This window comes from Coregonus lavaretus (assembly GCF_964263955.1).
Source record: "Coregonus lavaretus genome assembly, chromosome: 30".
Lineage (NCBI taxonomy): Eukaryota > Metazoa > Chordata > Actinopteri > Salmoniformes > Salmonidae > Coregonus > Coregonus lavaretus.
In genome coordinates this window covers 32,826,330-32,846,149 of record NC_140017.1, presented here as the reverse complement: position 1 = coordinate 32,846,149, position 19,820 = coordinate 32,826,330, and the positions used below count along the sequence as shown (strand labels likewise).

Below are 19,820 nucleotides of genomic sequence, written 5' to 3'. Positions count from 1 at the left end.
CACACACACACACACACACAGAAATGCAGTGCATCTCAAAATACCCAAACTGAAAAACACACAAATACACACACACACCATACTGTACACACAAAAGCATGCAGCAACCAAGGTGACTAGAAAACACACAAACACACGCTGCACTGTGTGCGAGCTGGTCTGGCTGAACGCTCTCTACATTACTGTCACAGTGATTTAGTGAGCCCAGTACTGTACAGTGGATAGCGCCATTGATTCACATTATTAGGCATTTTATTGACCGCATAAAACTCTGAAATGGGCTGTCACTTTTTTATGGGGGACCTACAAGGCAGGAATGGGCACAAAACCATGCATTGTGAAAATCACAAGGAAATCTGGAGCAACAAGTAGAAGTTAACATGATGTGAAACAAGAATAGGTCAGGGCTTCAGACAATGCAATTTTCACCTGTTGTCCGGCTCGAGGGACCACATATTCACACACCAAGATCGCTCTCTTTATCTCTCTCTCTCATTCTCTCTCATTCTCTCTTTCATTCTCTCTCATTCTCTCTCTCTCATTTGCTCTCATTCTCTCTCTTTATCTTTCTCATTCTCTCTCTATCTTTCTCTCATTCTCTCTCTATATCTCTCTCTCATTCTCTCTCTTTATCTCTCTCTCTCATTCTCTCTCTTGATCTTTCTCTCATTCTCTCTATATATCTCTCTCTCATTCTCTCTCTTTATCTCTCTCTCTCATTCTCTCTCTTTATCTCTCAATTAAATTCAATTCAATTTAAGGTATTTATTGGCATGGGAAACGTATGTTAATGGCCGGCGCACAATTGGCCCAGCGTCGTCCAGGTTAGGGGAGGGAATGGCCGGCAGGGATGTAGCTCAGTTGATAGAGCATGGCGTTTGCAACGCCAGGGTTGTGGGTTTGATTCCCACGGGGGGCCAGTATGAAAAAAATATATACATATATATATGTTTTCACTAACTGTAAGTCGCTCTGGATAAGAGCGTCTGCTAAATGACGTAAATGTAAATGTAAATGTTAACATTGCCAAAGCAAGTGAAGTAGATAGTAAACTAAAGTGAAATAAAAAATAAATATTAACAGTAAACATTACACTCAGAGGTTTCAAAAGAATAAAGACATTTCAAATGTCATATTATGTATATATACCGTGTTGTAACAATGTGCAAATAGTTAAAGTACAAATGGGAAAATAAATAAACATAAATATGGGTTGTATTTACAATGGTATTTGTTCTTTACTGGTTGCCCTTTTCTTATGGCAACAGGTCACAAATCTTGCAGCTGTGATGGCACACTGTGGATTTTCACCCAGTAGATAAGGGAGTTTATCAAAATTGGGTTTGTTTTCAAATTCTTTGTGGATCTCTGTAATCTGAGGGAAATATGTGTCTCTAATATGGTCATACATTTGGCAGGAGGTTAGGAAATGCAGCTCAGTTTCCACCTCATTTTGTGGGCAGTGTGCATATAGCCTGTCTTCTCTTGAGAGCCAGGTCTGCCTACGGCGGCCTTTCTCAATAGCAAGGCTATGCTCACTGAATCTGTACATAGTCAAAGCTTTCCTTAAGTTTGGGTCAGTCATAGTGATCAGGTATTCTGCCACTGTGTACTCTCTGTTTAGAGCCAAATAGCGTTCTAATTTGTTCCGTTTTTTTGTTAATTCTTTCCAATGTGTCAAGTAATTCTCTTTTTGTTTTCTCATGATTTGGTTGGGTCTAATTGTGTTGTTGTTGTCCTGGGGCTCTGTGGGGTCTGTTTGTGTTCGTGAACAGAGCCCCAGGACCAGCTTACTTAGGGGACTCTTCAAGTTCATCTCTCTGTAGGTGATGGCTTTGTTGTAGAAGGTTTTGGATTCACTTCCTTTTAAGTGGTTATAGAATTTAACGGCTCTTTTCTGGATTTTGATAATTAGCGGGTATTGGCCTAATTCTGCTCTGCATGCATTATTTTGTGTTTTTCGTTGTACACAGAGGATATTTTTGAGCAGAGTTTCAATTTGGTGTCTGTCCCATTTTGTGAATTCTTGGTTGGTGAGCGGACCCCAGACTTCACAACCATAAAGGGCAATGGGTTCTATAACTGATTCAAGTATTTTTAGCCAGATCCTAATTGGTATGTCAAATTTCATGTTCCTTTTGATGGCATAGAAGGCCCTTCTTGCCTTGTCTCTCAGATCGTTCACAGCTTTGTGGAAGTATGTACAGTTTTTTGTGTGCTCTAGGGCAACGGTGTCTAGATGGAATTTGTAATTGTGGTCCTGGCAACTGGACCTTTTTTGGAACACCATTATTTTTGTCTTACTGAGATTTACTGTCAGGGCCCAGGTCTGACAGAATCTGTGCAGAAGATCTAGGTGCTGCTGTAGGCCCTCCTTGGTTGGGGACAGAAGCACCAGTTCATCAGCAAACAGTAGACATTTGACTTCAGACTGTTCTAGTGCCCTCGCCAATTCGTTGATATATATGTTGAAGAGGGTGGGGCTTAAACTGCATCCCTGTCTCACCCCACGGCCCTGTGGAAAGAAATGTGTGTGTTTTTTGCCAATTTTAACCGCAAACTTGTTGTTTGTGTACATGGATTTTATAATGTTGTATGTTTTTCCCCCAACACCACTTTCCATCAATTTGTATAGCAGACCCTCAAAAGCTTTTAGAAATCAACAAAGCATGAGAAGACTTTGCCTTTGCTTTGGTTTGTTTGTTTGTCAATTAGGGTGTGCAGGGTGAATACGTGGTCTGTCGTACGGTAATTTGGTAAAAAGCCTATTTGACATTTGCTCAGTACGTTGTTTTCACTAAGGAAATTAACTAGTCTGCTGTTAATGATAATGCAGAGGATTTTCCCAAGTTTGCTGTTGACTCATATCCCACGGTAGTTATTGGGGTCAAATTTGTCTCCACTTTTGTGGGTTGGGGTGATCAGTCCTTGGTTCCAAATATTGGGGAAGATGCCAGAGCTAAGGATGATGTTAAAGAGTTTAAGTATAGCCAATTGGAATTTGTGTTCTGTATATTTTATCATTTCATTGAGGATACCATCAACTCCACAGGCCTTTTTGTGTTGGAGGGTTTATATTTTGTTCTGTAGTTAATTCAATGTAATTGGAGAATCCAGTGGGTTCTGGTAGTCTTTAATAGTTGATTCTAAGATTTGCATTTGATCATATATATATATTTTTGCTGTTTGTTCTTTGTTATAGGGCCAAAAAGATTGGAGAAGTGGTTTACCCATACATCTCAGTTTTGGATAGATAGCTCTTGGTGTTGTTGTTTGTTTAGTGTGTTCCAATTTTCCCAGAAGTGGTTAGAGTCTATGGATTCTTCAATTACATTGAGCTGATTTCTCACATGCTGTTCCTTCTTTTTCTGTAGTGTATTTCTGTATTGTTTTAGTGATTCACCATACTGAAGGCGTAGGCTCAGGTTTTCTGGGATCTATGTTTTTGGTTGGATAGGTTTCTCAATTTCTTTCTTAGGTTTTTTCATTCTTCATCAGACCATTTGTCACTGTTGTTACTTTTCTTCGGTTTTCTGTTAGAGCTTTTTAGATTTGATAGGGAAGCTGAGAGGTCAAATATACTGTTTAGGTTTTCTACTGCCAAGTTTACACCTTCACTATTACAGTGGAACGTTTTGTCCAGGAAGTTGTCTAAAAGGGATTGAATTTGTTGTTGCTAATAGTTTTTTGGTAGGTTTCGACACTACTTTCCTTCCATCTATAGTATTTCTTAATATTATTCAGTTACTTTGGCATTGATGCCTCATGATTGAGTATTGCTCTGTTCAAGTAGACTGTGATTTTGCTGTTGTCTGATAGGGGTGTCAGTGGGCTGGCTGTGAATGCTCTGAGAGACTCTGGGGTGAGGTCAGTGATAAAGTAGTCTACTGTACTACTGCCAAGAGATGAGCTATAGGTGTACCTACCATAGGAGTCCCCTCGAAGCCTACCATTGACTATGTACATACCCAGTGTGCGACAGAGCTGCAGGAGTTGTGACCCATTTTCGTTGGTTATGTTGTCGTAGTTGTGCCTAGGGGGGCATATGGGGGAGGGAATGCTGTCACCTCCAGGTAGGTGTTTGTCCCCCTGTGTGCTGAGGGTGTCAGGTTCTTGTCCAGTTCTGGCATTTAGGTCGCCACAGACTAGTACATGTCCCTGGGTCTGGAAATGATTGATTACCCCCTCCAGGATGGAGAAGCTGTCTTCATTAAAGTATGGGGATTCTAGTGAGGGGATATAGGTAGCACACAGGAGGATATTTTTCTCTGTTGAGATAATTTCCTTTTGAATTTCTAGCCAAATGTAAAATGTTCCTGTTTTGATTAATTTAATAGAGTGAGTTAGGTCTGCTCTATACCAAATTAGCATACCCCCTGAGTCCCTTCCCTGTTTCACACCTGGTAGTTTGGTGGATGGGACTACCAGCTCTCTTTAACCTAGAGGGCAACCAGTGGGTCCGTCTCCTCTATACCATGTTTCTTGTAGGATGACAATGTCTGTATTTCCGATTTCTTTGGTGAATTCCAGGTTCCTGCTCTTTAGGCCAAAGGCAGATGACCTCAGGCCTTGGATATTCCAGGATGAAATAGTGAAGGTTTTGTGTTCCATAAAGTATCTAATGTTGTTGGTCGTGTGGTTTGGCCTCAGGCCAGTAATTGTGAGCAAAGCCTGCTGAGCATCTGGTACATGCCATTGGCTTGGGCTAATGTAAGAGTGGGGTTTGGGCCTGTTTGCCTGCTCACGGCCTGGGCGTATGTGTGACTTTCATGTTGAGGCCCTCTTTGCGGGAGTGGGGGCATGGGTTGGGTAGGAGGGGCATAAGTCTGATCTGAGGGGGCCTAAATGGGGTGTGGGCATGGTTGACTTGGGGGGGGTGTAAATTGGTGGGGGTGGGGGTGTGGATGTGGCTGGTGGTGCTGTGGTCTGGATGTACAGTAGGTCCTCTCGGCTGGGGTCCTCTATGTGTAGGGGGGGGGGGGGGTCCCACAGGTCTGGGAGAGCGGCAGGTAGCTTAGTGGGTAAGAGCGTTGTGCCAGTAACCGAAAGGTTGCTGGTTCTAATCCCCAAGCCGACTAGGTGAAAAATCTTTCGATGTGCCCTTAAGCAAGGCACTTAACCCTAATTGCTCCTGTAAGTCACTCTGGATAAGAGCGTCTGCTAAATGACTAAAATGTAAAAATGTAAAGTGTCTTGCTGGTCTGGGCGGGATGTCTGTTGATCTGTTGTCTGTTGCGACCTGTGTGAGGTGTTGGGTCTGCAGTTGAGGGTGATATCCTTTTGGGTCCGGGCGAAGGTGGGCACTGCTGCCTTGTATAGGTGGACCTGGTCGTAAAGGCTGTTCATGTCCAGGGTGGAGTGGTAGGCCAGGTAGACATTTGGTTTTGATGCGCGCTGGGTGTTTGGACACCAGAGTTTAGAAACTATGTGTCTCTCTCTCTCATTCTCTCTCTTTAACTCTCTCTCTCATTCTCTCTCATTCTCTCTCTCTCATTCTCTCTCATTCTCTCTCATCTCTCTCTCATTCTCTCTATCTCTCTCTCGCATTCTCTCTCATTCTCTCTCTCTCATTCTCTCTATCTCTCGCTCTCATTCTCTCTCTTTATCTCTCTCTCTCATTCTCTCTCTCTCATTCTCTCTCTCTAATTCTCTCTCTTTATCTCTCTCTCATTCTCTCTCTTTATCTCTCTCTCTCATTCTCTCGCATTCTCTCACTCTCATTCTCTCTCTTTATCTCTCTCTCTCATTCTCTCTTTATATCGCTCTCTCATTCTCTTTCATACACACACACTCCCCCATCCCTAACCATTGTGTCTTGTGTCTTTCCTAGGCTGGGACAAAAGAGTGGACTATGAGCCAGGCACAGGCAGCAAACAGCTGTTTCCCAAGATGCATCTGGAGACGTGTGGAGGGCCTCTCTCCTCAGTGAGGAACACGGTGGAGCTACAGACCAGCCATATTGGGAAGGGCTGCGACCGGGAGACCTACTCTGAGAAGTCCTTGCAGAAACTCTGTGGTACGTACCTCATGGGATACATACACCACATGACGAAAAGTATGTGGACACCTGCTCATCAAAAACCTCATTCCAAAATCATGGACATTAATATGGTGTTGGTCTCCCCTTTTCTGCTATAACAGCCTCCGCTCTTCTGGGAAGGCTTTCCACTTGATGTTGGAACATTGCTGCGGGGACTTGCTTCCATTCAGCCACAAGAGCATTAGTGAGGTCAGGCACTGATGTTGGGCGATTAGGATCACAGTCGGCGTTCCAATTCATCCCAAAGGTGTTCAATGGGGTTGAGGTCAGGGCTCTGTGCAGGCCAGTCAAGTTCAGCCACACCGATCTCGACAAACCATTTCTATATGGACCTCGCTTTGTGCACGGGGGCATTGTCATGCTGAAACAGGAAAGGGCATTCCCCAAACTGTTGCCTCAAAGTTGGAAGCACAGAATCATCTAGAATGTCATTGTATGCTGTAGCGTTAAGATTTCCCTTCACTGGAACTAAGGGGCCTAGCCCGAACCATGAAAAACAGCCCTAGACCATTATTCCTCCTCCACCAAACTTTACAGTTGGTACTATGCATTGGGGCAGGTAGCATTCTCCTGGTGAGGCGTGATTCATCACTCCAGAGAACACGTTTCCACTGCTCCAGAGTCCAATGGTGGCGAGCTTTATACCACACCAGCCGACGCTTGGCATTGCGCATGGTGATCTTAGGCTTGTGTGCGGCTGCTCTGCCATGGAAACCCATTTCATGAAGCTCCCGACGAACATTTCTTGTGCTGACGTAGCTTCCAGAGGCAGTTTGGAACTCGGTAGTGAGGGTTGCAACCGAGGACAAACTACGTGCTTCAGCACTCGGCGGTCTCCGTCCTGTGAGCTTGTGTGGCCTACAACTTCGCGGCTGAGCCATTGTTGCTCCTAGACGTTTCCACTTCACAATAACAGCACTTACAGCTCTAGCAGGGCAGAAATTTGACGAACTGACTTGTTGGAAAGGTGGCATCCTATGACGGTGCCACATTGAAAGTCACTGAGCTCTTCAGTAAGGCCATTCTACTGCCAAAGTTTGTCTATGGAGATTGCATGGCTGTGTGCTTGATTTTATATACCTGTCAGCAACAAGTTTGGCTGAAATAGCCAAATCCACTAATTTGAAGGGGTGTCCACATACTTTTATATATATAGTATAGTGTATTTCTCTATAAATGGCCATAGGTTAGTCGATGCATTTCACTTGATTTACAATTAGAGATTTGTTGCATAACAGAACAGAGCCACTCTAAAAATCATCAGACTATAGAGAACTTAATAAGAACACCAGTTAAACTCCTCAGACCAGGTCTTCTTCCTCTTGTCTTGTCTGTTGGTAAAGCTGTGTGTTAAATGAAGGCAGCAGAATGCAGACTTTAAGCTGTGCTGCTGTCAATGATGTGACAGAGCGAGAGTATTAGCTGCTTGAGCTAGCTGTCTCCTCAGTGAAGAGCCGGTCTACACCTCTGTGGTGGTGGGTGTGGTGGTGGGTGGAAGGAGTCATCGTCAGACCCTTATCTGAATGCATAACTCCCTCTTCCCTCCCTCCCTCCTTCCCTCCCTCCCTCCCGCTCTCCCTTCCAGTTCCCTCTGTATGCATGGTTTACCGCTAAAGAGCCTTTTCAAAGCGTCCCATAATCATTATCTGATACCAAATAGAATAAATTGTAATTGCTTTTTTAAAGCACAATCAATTTTAGATAATGTACAAAGACATCTCTAAACAGAATTCTGGGCAGGGCTCCAAGCATCTATTTACTCCCAGAATCTAGTCACTGCAAGTCAAAACCTCTACACAGCCATGAATAGCAGGCGGGGAGAAACAGGGCTTTAAAGACAGGCAGGGAAAAAACATTCATTAATACACTAATGTCCTGTTATTAGCATAAAATAAACAGATGCATGTTTCAATTGTCTGTCTGGATGAAGAGATATAGCAGAGGGATGGGTCATATTGTATCAACGTGGTTTATTTGGAGCCTTGCTGTGTTTTGGAAATACTACCGTCACCATGTAATAGCTGTGTTATAAACCATTTATAAATGTGTTATGCATGTGTAATAAGGCATTACTTAAGACCTTCACTATTATAGTGGGAGTGAGGGCACAAAAGTCAATTGAGCTGTATGTTAGTCAGGGCATGTTAGCGCTGCAGAGGAGCACTGTGACAAGGCCAGAATTATGTTCATCAAGAATCTTTCAGGAAAAAGAATGTTGAGATAATTGAGTGAGGAGAATGATGGAGTGGGCTTTGAAAACACAGACACACACACACACACAGAGAGAGAGAGAGAGAGAGAGAGAGAGGGGGGAAGGGGAGAATGAGAGAGGGGGAGAAAGGGAAAGAGGATACATTGATTTAATGGGTGTTCTGACGGATCGGTTTTTATTTTCCTGTGAAAGGATCACATAATAGTCTCTCCTTCGCTGTAACAGCCTGTCTGATTGGCTGTGTGGGGAATTATAAGTTATAAACACAGAAAATGACATGAATTCAAGCCATCCCTTCTTTCTTTGCGTTACCATGGTGTTCTGTAGGTTTTTTAGTATCCATGGAGGTAGATAAAGCAGTATATACTGTATGCATGGCATGGCCATTTCTTATGATGACTTTCATCCACTCCTACCTCTGAAAGTCTGTTTCATTTGTCACAAATCAATACTCACATCCACTATCAATCTCTGAACATCGATTTATACATTAAGCCTGGCCGTCTGGCTTATTCATAAGTGATCATAGCCAAGGTCAGTCTGAACCATCTGTATATCTGTGTTGATTTATATTTCTTTGTTGTTGTGCAATTACCCAGGGGCCTCGTCGGGCAGCACAGACCTTCTCCCCGCCCCCAGCTCCTCCACCAATTGGACGGCGTCCCTGGTGACGGACAGTGGGCGGGACAGCGACCTCATCTTCCGGTTTGACGGGGGGCAAGCGGCGAATATTCCGGACCAGGTGGTACCACAGATCCTGACTGATCAGTTCACCATCGCCACGTGGATGAAGCATGGACCCAATCCTGGACTGAGGGCGGAGAAAGAGACCCTGCTCTGCAACTCTGATAAAACAGGTGAGAAGAGGGGAGGCAAGGTAGGAGGGAAGAGAGGGGTGTGGCTGGGAGAGAAGTAGAGTGTGAAGGGCTGTGTGGATAGGGGTGGGAACATTGAATGGGTATGTTCTAATGGTGATAGGTGTGGTCTATCGATAAGGGGCGTGGTCTATTGACAAGAATAGGTTAATCTTCACTTAAGAGAAGGGGTCTTAATTGAAAGGTTGTGGTGATTTTAGGGAAGGTGTGTTACCTTTACGCACTCTTCTCTTTCCTCGTCCCCTCTCCAGAGATGAACAGACACCACTACTCCCTTTACGTCCATAACTGTCGTCTGGTCTTCCTGCTCCGGAGAGACTTCACCCAGGTGGACACCTTCAGACCTGCAGAGTTCCACTGGAAACTGGAGCAGGTAGGCTACACAGTAAAGATATTAATTTGTAATGTACTATACCACTAAAGAGGGACAACTTGTCCTTACGAGTGTGCTGTCTATAAAACATGATGTGATGTTCAGATGGCCTGGACCGACCACTCCCTCTAAGAGCCTCTTGAACACCACCTAAAGTCCTTCATCCCAGAACCTCCCTAAAAGCCTAGATGCAGAGAGCAGTTAAACCATTTTAGACCTAGACATATGAAGACCATCTCTATATTGAAAACATTTCCTTCACCAGTATGTGTGAACACCAGTATTTTAGGCCATCATTGTAAATAAGAATTTGTTCTTAACTGACTTGCTGAGTTAAATAAAGGTTAAATTAAAAAAGTAAAAAAGTAAAAAATAAATGTGTGTGTATGTGTGTGTGTTTCCTCTGGGGTTGAACGGGAGCTGGCGGTGAGGATATGTTTGTCTGGAGCTACACTGACTCTTGGCCAAGTCTAGCGGGCTGACGTGTGTGTGTGTTTGTGTGTGTGTGTGTGTGTCCATGTACAGTGTGTGGGTGGGTGACAGCAGCAGCTCCCTCTCGCCTGAGGAGGTGAGTCTGTCTTAAGGTCGGCCAGGTCATCCTAACTGTCAGTCTCCAGACCCTGAATGCAGCTCTTTGATTGGACAAAAGAGACGTTCAGCTGAGGCCGGGGCGGTGAGAGGCAGAGTGCAGGGGCTGCTGGGTAATTTGAGGACAGATTACTGGCTATGATTGGAGGAGGGACAGGGGGTCAGAGCGTGACCTTGTGACCGGGGTTGACCTCTTGTGAGTCACCGTCTGGAGAAGTTCTGTAACATTCCGGAACAGAACACAGTTAGACAAGACATGGCAGCCTGTCTCTCCACATCTCTCTCAACTGGAGTCATCTAGTTAGTCTTCCTGTGTCTATTTCTTGCTACTTTGTGCCCAGTTCTGTCTACATTAGCCAGCTTTGTTTGAACTGGGGCCAGGGTTGGGCACAGGGTACTCTCTGTTTAGGACCAAATAGCATTCTAGTTTGCTCAGTTTTTTTGTAAATTATTTCCAATGTATCAAGTAATTATCTTTTAGTTTTCTCATGATTTGGTTGGGTCTAATTGTGTTTTTGTCCTGGGGCTCTGTGGGGTCTATTTGTGTTTGTGAACAGAGCCCCAGGACCAGCTTGCTTAGGGGGCTCTTGTAAAAGTATTCATCCCCCTTGGCGTTTTTCCTATTTTGTTGGATTACAACCTGTAATTTAAATGGATTTTTATTTGGATTTCATGTAATGGACATACACAAAATAGTCCAAATTGGTGAAGTGAAATGAAAAAAATAATTTGTTTCAAAAAATTCAAAAAAATATTTTACTGAAAAGTGGTGCGTGCATATGTATTACATTTACATTTACATTTACGTCATTTAGCAGACGCTCTTATCCAGAGCGACTTACAAATTGGTGCATTCACCCTATAGCCAGTGGGATAACCACTTCACAATTATTATTTTTTATTTTTTATTATTTATTTTAGGGGGGTAGAAGGACCACTTTGTCCTATCCCAGGTACTCCTTAAAGAGGTGGGGTTTCAAATGTCTCCGGAAGGTGGTGAGTGACTCCGCTGTCCTGGCGTCGTGAGGGAGCTTGTTCCACCATTGGGGTGCCAGAGCAGCGAACAGTTTTGACTGGGCTGAGCGGGAACTATGCTTCCGCAGAGGAAGGGGAGCCAGCAGGCCAGAGGTGGATGAACGCAGTGCCCTCGTTTGGGTGTAGGGACTGATCAGAGCCTGAAGGTACGGAGGTGCCGTTCTCCTCACAGCTCCATAGGCAAGCACCATGGTCTTGTAACAGATGCGAGCTTCAACTGGAAGCCAGTGGAGTGTGCGGAGGAGCGGGGTGACGTGAGAGAACTTGGGAAGGTTGAACACCAGACGGGCTGCGGCATTCTGGATGAGTTGTAGGGGTTTAATGGCACAGGCAGGGAGCCCAGCCAACAGCGAGTTGCAGTAATCCAGACGGGAGATGACAAGTGCCTGGATTAGGACCTGTGCCGCTTCCTGTGTAAGGCAGGGTCGTACTCTCCGAATGTTGTAGAGCATGAACCTGCAGGATCAGGTCACCGCCTTGATGTTAGCGGAGAACGACAGGGTGTTGTCCAGGGTCACGCCAAGGCTCTTCGCACTCTGGGAGGAGGACACAACGGAGTTGTCAACCGTGATGGTGAGATCATGGAACGGGCAGTCCTTCCCCGGGAGGAAGAGCAGCTCCGTCTTGCCAAGGTTTAGCTTGAGGTGGTGATCCGTCATCCATACTGATATGTCTGCCAGACATGCAGAGATGCGATTCTCCACCTGGTTATCAGAAGGGGGAAAGGAGAAGATTAGTTGTGTATCGTCAGCGTAGCAATGATAGGAGAGGCCATGTGAGGATATGACAGAGCCAAGTGACTTGGTGTATAGCGAGAATAGGAGAGGGCCTAGAACTGAGCCCTGGGGGACACCAGTGGTGAGAGCACGTGGTGCGGAGACAGCTTCTCGCCACGCCACTTGGTAGGAGCGACCGGTCAGGTAGGACGCAATCCAAGAGTGAGCCGCGCCGGAGATGCCCAGCTCGGAGAGGGTGGAGAGGAGGATCTGATGGTTCACAGTATCAAAGGCAGCAGACAGGTCTAGAAGGACAAGAGCAGAGGAGAGAGAGTTAGCTTTAGCAGTGCGGAGAGCCTCCGTGACACAGAGAAGAGCAGTCTCAGTTGAATGACCAGTCCTGAAACCTGACTGGTTTGGATCAAGAAGGTCATTCTGAGAGAGATAGCAAGAGAGTTGGCTAAAGACGGCACGCTCAATAGTTTTGGAAAGAAAAGAAAGAAGGGATACTGGTCTGTAGTTGTTGACATCAGAGGGATCGAGTGTTGGTTTTTTGAGAAGGGGTGCAACTCTCGCTCTCTTGAAGACGGAAGGGACATAGCCAGCGGTCAAGGATGAGTTGATCAGCGAGGTGAGGTAGGGGAGAAGGTCACCGGAGATGGTCTGGAGAAGAGAGGAGGGGATGGGGTCAAGCGGGCAGGTTGTTGGGCGGCCTGCAGTCACAAGTCGCGAGATTTTATCTGGAGAGAGAGGGGAGAAAGAAGTCAAAGCATAGGGTAGGGCAGTGTGAGCAGGACCAGCAGTGTCATTAGACTTAACAAACGAGGATCGGATGTCGTCAACCTTCTTTTCAAAGTGGTTGACGAAGTCATCCACAGAGAGGGAGGAGGGGGGGGGGGGGGAGGATTCAGCAGGGAGGAGAATGTGGCAAAGAGCTTCCTAGGGTTAGAGGCAGATGCTTGGAATTTAGAGTGGTAGAAAGTGGCCTTAGCAGCAGAAACAGATGAAGAAAATGTAGAGAGGAGGGAGTGAAAAGATGCCAGGTCGGCAGGGAGTCTAGTTTTTTTCCATTTCCGCTCAGCTGCCCGGAGCTCTGTTCTGTGAGCTCGCAATGAGTCATCAAGCCACGGAGCTGGAGGGGAGGACCGAGCCGGCTGGGAGGATAGGGGACACAGAGAGTCAAAGGATGCAGAAAGGGAGGAGAGGAGGGTTGAGGAGGCATAATCAGGAGATTGGAGGGAGAAGGATTGAGCAGAGGGAAGAGATGATAGGATGGAAGAGGAGAGAGTAGTGGGAGAGAGAGAGCGAAGGTTGCGGCGGCGCATTACCATCTGTGTAGGGGCAGAGTGAGTAGTGTTGGAGGAGAGCGAGAGAGAAAAGGATACAAAGTAGTGGTCGGAGACATGGAGGGGAGTTGCAGTGAGATTAGTAGAAGAGCAGCATCTAGTAAAGATGAGGTCAAGCGTATTGCCTGCCTTGTGAGTAGGGGGGGGACGGTGAGAGGGTGAGGTCAAAAGAGGAGAGGAATGGAAGGAAGGAGGCAGAGAGAAATGAGTCAAATGTAGACGTAGGGAGGTTGAAATCCCCCAAAACTGTGAGGGGTGAGCCATCCTCAGGAAAGGAGCTTATCAAGGCGTCAAGCTCATTGATGAACTCTCCAAGGGAACCTGGAGGGCGATAGATGACAAGGATATTAAGCTTAAATGGGCTAGTGACTGTGACAGCATGGAATTCAAATGAGGAGATAGACAGATGGGTTAGGGGAAAAATTGAGAATGTCCACTTGGGAGAGATGAGGATTCCTGTGCCACCACCCCTCTGACCAGATGCTCTCGGGGTATGCGAGAACACATGGTCAGACGAGGAGAGAGCAGTAGGAGTAGCAGTGTTTTCAGTGGTAATCCATGTTTCCGTCAGCGCCAGGAAGTCGAGGGACTGGAGGGTAGCATAGGCTGGGATGAAGTCAGCCTTGTTGGCAGCAGAACGGCAGTTCCAGAGGCTGCCTGGGACCTGGAACTCCAGGTGTGTGGTGCGTGCAGGGACCACCAGGTTAGAGAGGCAGAAGCCACGCGGTGTGAGGCGTTTGTGTAGCCTGTGCGGAGAGGAGAGAACAGGGATAGGCAGAGGCATAGTTGACAGGCTGTAGCAAATGGCTACAATAATGCAGAGGAGATCGGAATGAAATGAACTAAACATCAGGGAAAGGAGAGAGCGGGGCCTCCCTCACCACAACTCCCAAATATAACTCTCCCAACTTCCACCTCAGAGACTATAATTGTTTCACTGAAACACCCGAATAAAACTCTCCCAACTTCCACTTTAGAAATTAGAATTGTTGTAAACTACAGCGGTTCAATGTTTCAAGGAATAGACTCAACTTACTTTATTCAGCTAGCTAACTATGACGCCATAGCTAACTAGCATGCTAGCATCCAATAACACACGGTTTAGCACCAATACTTGGTTACAACAAGCTACCAATAGTGTGTTAACACACTAAACAGATAATTCGTGTCTGTGTCTAGTTCCTTTCATAACGCAGCAATAATTAAACGTTGGCTAGCTAGCACAAAGATATTGTATTTAGCTGGTAGTGTTGGCTAGCTAGCTAGCAATGGCTGCTGTGTTGACTTTGTTTGAAAAACGGCGTCGCTGCGAACGAATGTAGCTGGCTAAAATTATATTGTATTTAGTTGCTATAGTACTGCTAGCTGGTAGCGTTGGCTAGCTAGCAATGGCTGCGGTGATGACTTTGTTTGAAAAACGGCGTCGCTGCGAACGAATGTAGCTGGCTAAAAGGATATTGTATTTAGTTGCTACAGTACTGCTAGCTAGTAGCTGGTAGTGTTGGCTAGCTAGCAATGGCTGCGGTGTTGACTTTGTTTGAAAAACGGCGTCGCTGCGAACGAATGTAGCTGGCTAGCTAACCTCGATAGTTACTCTATACTACACCTTTATCTTTGATACAAATACAACTATGTAGCTAGCCAACATTACACTAATCAAATCATTCAAATCGTTCCATTGTAATGTAATGTGTCATATTACCTGCGGAGCGAAGTACAGCATGACTACTCACCTCGCCTACTCACCTACTCACTACTCACCTCGCCTACTCACCTGGTGTCACCCCCTTTGCTATGAAGCCCCTAAATAAGATCTGGTGCAACCAATTACCTTCAGAAGTCACATAATTAGTCCACCTGGGTGCAATCTAAGTGTCACATGATCTGTCACATGATCTCAGTATATATACACCCGTTCTGAAAGGCCCCAGAGTCTGCAACACCACTGAGCAAGGGGCACCACCAAGCAAGCGGCACCATGAAGACCAAAGAGCTCTCCAAACAGGTCAGGGACAAAGTTGTGGAAAAGTACAGATCAGGGTTGGGTTATAAAAAAATATCCGAAACTTTGAACATCCCACGGAGCACCATTAAATCCATTTTTTTTAAATGGAAAGAATATGGCACCACAATAAACCTGCCAAGAGAGGGCCGCCCACCAAAACTCACAGACCAGGCAAGGAGGGCATTAATCAGAGAGGCAACAAAGAGACCAAAGATAACCCTGAAGGAGCTGCAAAGCTCCACAGCGGAGATTGGAGTATCTGTCCATAGGACCACTTTAAGCCATACACTCCACAGAGCTGGGCTTTACGGAAGAGTGGCCAGAAAAAATCCATTGCTTAAAGAAAAAAAGAAGCAAACATGTTTGGTGTTCGCCAAAAGGCTTGTGGGAGACTCCCCAAACATATGGAAGAAGGTACTCTGGTCAGATGAGACTAAAATTGAGCTTTTTGGCCATCAAGGAAAACGATATGTCTGGCACAAACCCAACACCCCGAGAACACTGTCCCCACAATCAAGCATGGTGGTGGCAGCATCATGCTGTGGGGATGTTTTTCAACGGCAGGGACTGGGAAACTGGTCAGAATTGAAGGAATGATGGATGGCGCTAAATACAGGGAAATTCTTGAGGGAATCCTGTTTCAGTCTTCCAGAGATTTGAGACTGGGACGGAGGTTCACCTTCCAGCAGGACAATGACCCTAAGTATACTGCTAAAGCAGTACTCGAGTGGTTTAAGGGGAAACATTTAAATGTCTTGGAATGGCCTAGTCAAAGTCTAAAGATTGCTGTACACCAGCGGAACCCATCCGACTTGAAGGAGCTGGAGCAGTTTTGCCTTGAAGAATGGGCAAAAATCCCAGTGGCTAGATGTGCCAAGCTTATAGAGAAATACCCCAAGAGACTTGCAGCTATAATTGCTGCAAAAGGTGGCTCTACAAAGTATTGACTTTGGGGGGGGTGAATAGTTATGCACGCTCAAGTTTTCTGTTTTTTTGTCTTATTTCTTGTTTGTTTCGCAAATTTTTTTTTCTTGTGAAACAAACAAGAAATAAGACAAAAAAACAGAAAACTTGAGCGTGCATAACTATTCTTGTTTGTTTCACAAGAAAATATTTTTTTGCATCTTCAAAGTGGTAGGCATGTTGTGTAAATCAAATGATACAAACCCCCCAAAAATCCATTTTAATTCCAGGTTGTAAGGCAACAAAATAGGAAAAATGCCAAGGGGGTGGGGTGAATACTTTCGAAAGCCACTGTATATGATTCTATACAAATGTATGCCAGGTTTGAAGTGATTACGTTTTAGTCATCTGTTTGGGCTTCTTGAGGTCAATTTGCAGTCTATACATTTTTTGTAATTATGTTCCGGCCCCTGACCATGCGCTCAAGAAAATATCATCCCACAGCTGAATCTAGTTGATGATCTCTGTCATATAGGCTACTGATCGAGGTAGTCTCTTAAACCTCAGGGGAGAAACTTTCACAAACCCACACACACAAACCCACACACAGATACACACAAACCCACACACAAAAACCCACACACAGATACACACAAACCCACACACACAAACCCACACACAGATACACACAAACCCACACACACACCACACACACAACCTCTCTGGACCAGTATATGCTATCTGTAGTGACTCAGTAGTGCAGTCAGTAAGTGTTAGAGTGAAGTCAGTGAGAGTGACAGTGTATTTAACACAGCAGCATCATATAACAGAGCTGCTATGTCTGGAAACATCATCAGGCCTGCATGCCTCAAGGGATGGGGAGAGTGAGACAGAGAGAGTGAGGGGACAGAGAGACAGAGAGAGACAGAGAAAATGAGAGAGAGAGAGAGAGAGAGAGAGAGAGAGAGAGAGAGAGAGAGAGAGAGAGAGAGAGAGAGAGAGAGAGAGAGAGAGAGAGACAGAGAGAGAGACAGAGAGAGAGACAGAGAGGGGGGGCAGAGAGTGTGTGTGTGTGTGTGTGTGTGTGTGTGTGTGTGTGTGTGTGTGTGTGTGTGTGTGTCTGTCGAGCCAATATTTCTTAAATGTGATGTTGATTCAGTAAAATGAATGTCTCCGGGACACCATTTAGATGTGGAGCATCTGTGGTTCCTGATTTGCTGTTGTGGTGTGTTTAAAAAATAAAATAATGATCACCATCAAATCATCAAGCTTTAGGCCTGTAGACAATTCCCTCTTCTAATTCTCATTCTCTCTCTGGGTGACTTTGGGGGACATTTCCCTCATGTAAACACACAAAAGCACTGTGTTACCGAGACAATGTCTAGTGGGAGGTTTTTTAAACTTTTATTTAACCATGTCCACTGCACCAACTGGCCACACAGAACACACACACAGAGACACATACTCACATACACTCCGTCATGTATGTTTTCATCTTTGAAGGGCCATCCTCCCTGTCAGTTTGAAGTGCTGTAGCAGTATGCCTCTTCTACACTCCCTCTCTGTCCTCCTAAGCCCCTGTACTGACAGAGGGTCTGAGAGCTCTCCCCCCCCCTCCTCTCCATCTCTCTCTGTCCTTGCCCTACTCTTTTTGTTTCAGATACAGCTTTAGAAAAGAATCCTCTCCTCTGGCTTTAATGTCTGTGTCTTAGGGCTCAAGGGTCTTTGTGTCTCCCGGTGCGCTTTGTGTACACTGTCTTTATGTGTGTTTGCTTGGCCCGGTAGCCATGGGAACACACACACACCTGTGTGTATTCTTTGAGAAAGAGAATAGAGAGGAGAGGGGCAGAGAGACAGAGAGGCAGAGAGGCAGAGAGACAGAGAGACAGAGAGACAGAGGGGCAGGGAGGCAGAGGGGCAGAGAGGCAGAGAGACAGAGAGGCAGAGAGGCTAGGAGGCAGAGAGGCGGGGAGGCAGAGAGACAGAGAGACAGAGAGGCAAGGAGGCAGAGAGACAGAGATTTGAGAGGCAGAGAGGCAGAGAGACAGAGAGGCAGAGAGGCAGAGAGACAGAGAGGCAGAGAGGCAGAGAGACAGAGAGACAGAGGGGCAGGGAGGCAGAGAGGCAGAGAGGCAGAGAGACAGAGAGGCTGGGAGGCAGAGAGACAGAGAGGCAGAGAGACAGAGAGGCAGAGAGACAGAGAGACAGAGAGGCAGGGAGGCAGAGAGACAGAGATTTGAGAGGCAGAGAGGCAGAGAGACAGAGAGGCAGAGAGGCAGAGAGACAGAGAGACAGAGAGGCAGAGAGGCAGGCAGGCAGAGAGGCAGAGAGACAGAGAGACAGAGAGGTAGAGAAGCAGAGAGACAGAGAGGTAGAGCGACAGAGAAGCAGAGAGGCAGAGAGGCAGAGAGGCAGGGAGGCAGAGAGACAAGTGCAGCGTCTGGTTGCTCCTCATTACACACCACAGACCAGCAAATATTATTTACATAATCAACAGATGAATCACTACAAATCTTATTGTTTTCCTAGATATGGCTATTATATTGTGATCACTACATCCTACAGTTTGCAGCTTTTTCTTGAGTGGGCAGCTTGATAAGAGCCAGTCAATATTTAAATCACCCAGAAAATATACTTCTCTGTTGATATCACATACATTATCAAGCATTTCACACATATTATCCAGATACTGACTGTTAGCACTTGGTGGTCTATAGCAGCTTCACACAATAATGTGCTTTAGGTGAGGTAGATTAACCTGTAGCCATATTACTTCAACAGTGTTTAACATGAGATCGTCTCTAAGCTTTACAGGAATGTAGTTCTGAATATAGACCACAACACCACCCCCGTTGGAATTTCTGTATTTTCGGTAGATGTTAACCATGTATTGCTACCACTGTATCATCAAAGGTATTATCTAAGTGAGTTTCAGAGATTCAGAATATGAATGTCATCTGTTACAAGCAAGTTATTGACTTCATGAACCTTGTTTCTCAGGCTGCATATGTTAATATGGGCTATTTTTAGCACTTTTCTGGGTTGCTTGATTGCTTGATCACCTCAGGTCCAACTTGGTAACGTACCGGGCCCCTCGTTGCTGCTCGATGGCCGACGGAAACAGAGGGAGGGGGTACCGGTACTTGGTGGTGACTGCGATCAGCCCCCTGTAGTCAATGTATGGTCTTAGTCCTCCGTCTTTTTTGACCACGAAGAAGAAGCTGGTGGAGGCAGGAGAGGTAGCGCGTCTGATGAACCCCTGTTTCAGGGTCTCCGCCACATACTTCTCCATGGCCTCAGTCTCCGCCATGGGAAGGGGGTAAATGTGACACTTCTGGGGGGTCAATGGCGCAGTTCCAGGGCCTGTGAGGAGGGAGACACGTAGCCTTTAATGAAGAGAAGACATCGGAGAGATCTGCGTACTCACGTGGAATGTTGGGCTGGAGGGCGGACTCCGGACTCTCCACTGACGTGGAACAACAAACCACCGGCAGGCAGGTCTTCCGGCATGAGGTGGACCAGGCTGTAATCCTCTTGATGCTCCAATTGATGGTGGGGTTGTGTTGTCTGAGCCAGAGCAATCCCAAGATGATCCGGTGAAGGGGTGACATGACGATGTGGAATGACAGCTCCTCATGGTGCTCCGGTAGTGTGGGAATGGTGATGGGGAGAGTGACGTGCATAATGGTGCCTGATCCGAGGGGTTTATTGTCCAGTGAGGTGACAT

At 45.9% G+C, this 19,820-nt stretch overlaps 1 pseudogene across 1 annotated transcript in view; it reads left to right on the top strand.

Annotated features, from left to right (window-relative positions):
- Window positions 1-19,820, top strand: part of LOC311106211 (calsyntenin-2-like) — a 141,542-nt pseudogene that overhangs the window by 68,848 nt on the left and 52,874 nt on the right. Inside the window, exons 5-7 of the transcript in view lie at window positions 5,831-6,016; window positions 8,852-9,109; window positions 9,379-9,500. The product of the transcript in view is annotated as a calsyntenin-2-like (transcript). The remainder of the gene's footprint in view (window positions 1-5,830; window positions 6,017-8,851; window positions 9,110-9,378; window positions 9,501-19,820) is intronic.